The sequence below is a fragment of the Corapipo altera genome, unplaced genomic scaffold (genome assembly GCF_003945725.1).
Source record: "Corapipo altera isolate COAL_440 unplaced genomic scaffold, ASM394572v1 112, whole genome shotgun sequence".
Classification (NCBI taxonomy): domain Eukaryota; kingdom Metazoa; phylum Chordata; class Aves; order Passeriformes; family Pipridae; genus Corapipo; species Corapipo altera.
The window spans coordinates 8,611,592-8,618,195 of NW_020884899.1; positions in this window are offsets into that span (position 1 = coordinate 8,611,592).

Sequence of the window (6,604 nt, forward strand, 5' to 3'; positions counted from 1 at the left end):
TTAGGTAGTTATTTTGTAATTGAGGTATTCTAAATGTCACCAAAAAGTACCTCCCACGCTGGTTTGATTAGGGACTCAGTACACTGCCCATAACAGCTTTCAATGTGCAGTCACAACAAGGGTGACTCCCTGTGCTTAATAGGCATAATAAGGCTTAATGTACTTGTTAGGTATAGCCCTAATTTTTGCCCTGGGAACATTTTAAGCTTAAATTGCTTAAATTACCATAGTAAAGCAAATTCAGGGCTGTTGTGCTGCCATCAGCTGTACAGAAGCTACTAAAGCTCACAGAAGTTTCTATGAGTATTTTTTGTTTGTCAGAGTTGGGGAATTTTTCTAATCATAGGGTCAAAATAAAAATGGGAGAATTATGGAATAGTATGGAATAGGCCTCTTGGACTGTGAGGTATAGAAAGTGTGTTTGTCTCTGCACTTACAGATGCCAGCGGAGCAGCACAAGCTGCAGCTCCTGATGGATTTCCCTGGCACCAGGCTGATTCCCACTGGCACTTCTGGGGCTGGCTGCATCTTTCTTTGGAGTTCTGCTGGCAGAAGTGACAGCTCACTCCAAAGGGATCTGCCTTTGTCATCCCTGCCATTCTAGATGTTGCAATATTAACATCTGGCTGTTCCCTTGTATTATTTCATCTGACTTTGGGTCTAAGCAGAAAATGCCTAATCAGTAGTCCCACACAATCAATGAAGTATTTAATGTCTTTGATAATTAATCACTTTATGTAAGTGTAATTCCTAAGGGCCCTATCTTTTTCAACTTCTAAATTAGGGAAGAAAGACCAGCAAAAAGTCACAGTTTTACTGAATGAAAATAATGTGTGTTTTAATTATTTTCCTAATATGACAAATGGTGGAGATCCTCATGACTGTTCCATGGCTCAAGTTGTGGAAAACATTAAGCAGGAAGAGCATAAAAATTCAGCTACTTCCTAGGAATACAAATGAGAAGCTTTTAAGGTTTTTTTCTGTTAGCCTGAAGCTCACAGAAATCCTGTCTCTTAATTTGAGGTAAGGAATTTAAAAGTTTTTCGAATAGATTTAGAAGTGATTATAGTTATAAGGTCAGAAGAATAGTCAATTAGGAGGTGTTTGTGGAAGATGTACTTGTTCTTTTCATAGCCATTTGTCTGGAAGTTTAGGAAGTTAAGAAAAAGTATAAATAGAGTTCATATTTTGACAGATACTGAATAGTGGGGTAAAGATCCATTATATATTGCATTAAAAGCAGGGGATGAGAGAATTTTGCAATGGACCAGTTTTTGGAGAGTCAGCTCTTAGCCATATGAAGCTATTTCTGGTTCAAAAAAAAGACATCTCTGCTACACTGAGAAATTGAAAAAATGAAAAGCTGATCTGAACAACCACCACCAGGATCTGTCCAAGTTCCCAACATCATTTATTTCTGGAGTAGGTCTTTCAAAACACATGCTGGTTTCTAGTGCTCAGTGGGATTAGTGCCCTTAGAATCCCCCTTCTGTCACTCTCTTGTTCCTTAGTGACCACAAGAGTGTGATCTACCCGTAGAGATAACTGATTTATATGTGTGTGTGTGTGTGTGTGTGTGTAGAGCACATTTGTTTGAGATGCCTTTGTGTGGGAAGAATCTATCCAGGCATCTCTGAAATCCCTAAGTCTATAACCAATATACTGAAATTTAGATTCTACATATGCTTTATACTTGCTGCTTTAAAACATCTTTTCAGTCCTCTCCTGTATTCCTATACTTTTTCCAATCCATCTCCTTTAGAAAAACTGTTGAAGATCCGTGTTTTGTACACAGAGTACATTTTGATGGCAACAGCAACACAGAGTGGTTGAAATCCATTAGTGGAAGCAGCGTAAGTACAAAGAAGTGCATATAAGCACCTTTTTTTGCAGTTGATGTTTCAGGATACTTTAGCTGAAGAGTATCTTATGAAACCACAGCTTCGCTTTCCCCTTGGTTAAAAAAAAAGCTACTGGCAAGAAGGTGTTCAGGCCCTTGATGTTTTTAATCTGCTCCATCAGCTGTGCTGAGCATTTTACTGGCTGGGTCATGCACTGTGACCTAGAGATTTATAGGGAAAATGGGTTGTTCAGGCTTTGGATGGCTGTGGATGAACTTCTGCAGAGGGACTTGGGGTTGATGGGACAGCATCCTGAACCCCCATCCAGGCAAAATCTCTATCAATTCCAAGTGGGTGGGCAGAAGCAAGAGCCAGGGTTTGTCCCCAGAATCAGAGGAGCACGAGCAGATGGTTTATGAAAATTTTATGTTGTCAATTCCACCAGAAAATCCTTGTGGAAACCAAACTTCACATCAGAACCATCCCTGCCCAAAGCTGTGACTTCCTGCAGGGAGAGCAAGATATTTGTCTTGTTCCTGATGAATAACTTCTTAGTTCTGCAAAGGAATGTAATGAAAGTGCGTTTTCCTTAATGAATGAACTGCAAAATTAAATCAGTATTTTTCAGTCAACCATAGAAATTTCAGTAAGTTGTGTCTGCTCCTTCCACAATGCTGAATCAGAATGTCAAACCAGCACAACTGAATTATAGGAGAGGAAATAAAGTAACATGCTGAATACCAGCAAGTTACTTCAAACTGCCAGTGCCATAACTACCTGTGGGGAATGAGAACAGTCAAGGCATAGATTCAGCTGGGGGAAAATTGACTCAGAGAGTCAAAGTTTCAAGGCTCAATTTTTTATCCCATCTGAGCTTTACAGACTGGTTGCACCCTTCAGTCTGTTACTGGTTTTGCTACAGGGATTTTTTTTAGCTGTGAAGAAGTGAGAGAAAGTAATTGAAGAACCAGTATTTGTGCATTTGGCTTTTAACAAGGTAAAGGAACTTGTTGATTTTCAGTGCAATATTAGTTTGCATTTTGTTGTTCTTAAAAATAGATCCCAAAATCCTTTCTACAGAAGAGAAAATATTGCAGCCAAATAATTTTTCTTTGCATTTTTAAGCAGAGATTCTTTATTTTAATGTGCTGAGAAACATGGTGCAGTGGCTTTATTGTCACATGAGTTTGTAATGGAGTGTTTTATATGGAATGAAAAGCCAGAAATTTCAAGTGAAATATATGGCTTTATTTGTGATGAAGGCAACAAAGTCAGAATCTCTCCACAATTAACAGGTAACTCCAAGAAATAGATTATGTATGGATGCAATACATTGTTTTTTAAAAGTAGTAATGAATTGAGCCATAGTTGGGAAATCAAGTTCTAAAGTTGTTGGCTCTAGTGACTACATGTACAGATCACCTCTGACTAATATGATTCGTCATATTAGTCAGGACAATTTATTAGGTCCTGTAATTTGTGAATATTTCATGTTTTTTATTTTCTCCATTGCCATGGGAAGGCAGGAGCTGGGAAAGCAAAGGTCGTATCTAAGCTGTATTTGTGCTGGTAAAATGAAGAGGTAAATGCACCTAAGTCAATATTTTAGGGATATGCATTTTGTTTTAGAGATAAAAATTGCATTTTTCATCTCATTTCTTTCCGGGTAAGAAATCTGAGAGTTCAATCTGAGAATGTACAAACTTCATTCCTAAGAATCTCCACCATATTTAATTGTCTAAGATATAATTTACTCTATCTGATGCAGAGTCATTGCTCCTAATGCAGATCAAAATATGTCTGTCCCTTTCAGAAGAAGCAAAACTGGGACAAGAAGAAATCCTCATTGTAAACACAATCTTCTCTCTCAAAGGCCTTCCAGCCCTGAGGAGTTAAGCTCCCACCTCAGACATGGAAGCCTTTCCCTCGCAGAAGTGAGTATGAATCCCAATCCTGCAGCACAGCCCCACCTCCACTGTTAAGGCAAAGTGTAGGAGGGTTGAGACAATAAGGAAAATAAGTAGCTATGAACCTACAAGTGACCAGGAGTCTGTGGAGTGACCTAGTGTTTGGCCAACTCAGATAGACATGCTGCCTTGGCAGAACTTGGAAGCAGGAAGATGTTTGGGAATGCATCCAGCTGCAAAGGGCCCATAGAGAAGGCTGATGCTGGCACAGTCTGTGTGCCAGGTGATCATGGGTTGTTTTCAAGTGTTTACTGCATTTTTTGATTAAGAAGTGATCAGATCATTTGGGGGTGAGGAGGAGGGAGTCTGGGTCACTCATGGATGAAAGTTTGGGTTAATTATTGGCAGCAAATTGGCAAGGGAGGGAAGGGAAAGGGAGGTAGAAGAGGAGGGGGCTGGCATTCTGGGACTACAAGAGAAACCTCTAATTCTTACCCCCCCTTCCCCTCTGACTCTACTTTTCATTCATGAGTGGTGATTCACCTTTGTCTCTTATTATTCTCTCTTCTGTGTACACATTTAAAGCACCCAGTCAGCATGGAAACTACCTCTCATATAAATGTCATCTGTTCCATGGAGACAGAACCAGAAAGATCATGAAGTTACAGCAAATCCATGCCAGCCTCACTGGTGAGTTACATGCAAGAGATTTCCTTGAAGCTTTGATGAGTTTTTGGGTTTGTAGTTTTGGCTCTGCTCTTCCCTGTGCTGCTGATTAGCATGTTAATGGGTGGCCATTGGCGTAAAGATCCCTCTAATACGTCACAACTGGAGAGCTTGTTCCACTTGAGGAAAATAATGTTCCTTGTGGGTTATCATCAGGCAATATTTCATATTTATCAGCTTGGCAACAGCAGGTAGTATGAGGAGCTGAAGAGTCCTCAGTGGTAGCACGTAATAAAGTAAAATAAAGTAATTTTCTAAGTTATTTAGAATATTGCAATATCTTAAATAATAATAATAATTAAAAAAAAGAAATTGTAAAGTGGTTGCACTGAGCAGTCAGTCTCTAGTGTTAGATCAGTGATGTGGAAAAACTCTTTAACTCACCAGCTAATGGTTAATTATGAACCAGCCAAAAATAAAACCATCACAAAACGTAACGCATTGTGCAGCTGCTTACTTGTCTTGATGGAATAACATGAGGAAGCATAAGATATCCCAGGACAGAGAAAAATGCAGGTGCAGAATTCTGTTTTAGGGATATAATGGGACTAAATTAAATCTAGAAGTTACACTTGGGGAATTCAATCACCCACAGAAGGAATTCACTGGCAGATCATTGAGCTGTATCTAAACAGTGCTCAGCATCCATTGCTTATCCCACATGGTCACATAAAGAGAAAGGGAAATAGAGAGGAGTAACAAGCTTGCACATTAGGAAAGGATGGAGTTAGAAAGGACTCTATGACATGTATCAGATGACAGCCTGTAGAAGGTATCTGGTCATTTACACCAGAGATAAAATCTTGGAAATTGTGTGGATATGCCCTGTGGAGGACACTGGCCAATACACAGCCAGGTCCAGCTTCTTCATAATCTGCAGAAAGTTCTGTGGCCCAGGCTTGTTTTGGACAAAGTTGTGAGGTGCAATGCCAGGGATACACCGTCTGCTTTCTCATGCTGTTTGAAAAGCACACAAAGAAAGAGGAAAAGAAGGACCAGGTAAGACAAAACGCTTCTCCCCCCAGGGCTTATTGCTCCAGAGGGGATGCAGGTGTGCTGCTGCAGTCAAAGAATTCAGGACAGGTTGTTTTCATGTTTTCTTCTGCACATGCCAAAGCTCACCGGGTCATGCCCAGCAATGCCTGCAGCACAGTCACCCTGTGATTGCTCTTCATGGCAGCTCACACAAGAGATGATATTGTCAGGTGCCCACATCCAAACCTTCACACACTTCTGTACTTTTTCTAATGTCTAATGTGGCAGCAGAAATGCAAGAGAAAGATATTTGGGAAAGTTATTTTCAGCCTTACAGATTTCAAATTCTTCCTGTTTCTGCCTCAGGAGGAAACAGTATTTGTGCAGGTTTCAAGTCTCACAGCATAAGATGATTCAGAAAAAATTATTTGGAGTTTTGGCTTCTGGCTCATACCTCCCCTAACATTTACATTTTTCCGATTTGTTCTTCTCTTTCAGGAGCACAATGTTCAGTTCAGTACCTAAAACTCTGGGGTTTGGCTGGAAAATATTAGACTAATCCCTGATAACTTTCAGAATCAAAGATCATCTGAACATTTTAAAGGTATGTCTTGAAACCAGTTTGGAATGTGATTATTTGAACAAATGTTTGGGTAACACAGAGGCTTTCCAGTCTAATGAAGGGAGAATAGGATCTGCCAGTACTAAAGACACATAAGAGCCTTTTATAGAACAAATTTTTAGGAGGCAGGAATGCTGCACATGCTTAAGAAATGAACTGAAGGAAACACCCAGGAGCCCATTCTCTGGCAGTTAAGGAGCAGACTTAACGTATCATTAAGCATAAATTGAGCCTGAGAATTATATCCATGGTTACCCCTTTTTTGGTGCTAATGAGAAGCATAAGTTAAAAAAGAATAGTATTTCTTAATAAAGCAGAAATATCATCACAATCATTGTTTCTTATTTTAGCAGAAGGAAATATAGTAGTTTCATGGTGCAATTACATTATTAGAAGCAATTTAAATGTCACTGTATTTCTCTATAGACCATAGTTAATACACGTCTAATATACCAAAAATGTTGGATCTTGTACTAATTCTGTCCTCAGAACAAAAAACTGTAGACATAGAAATACTGAACCCCTAAGTAGCC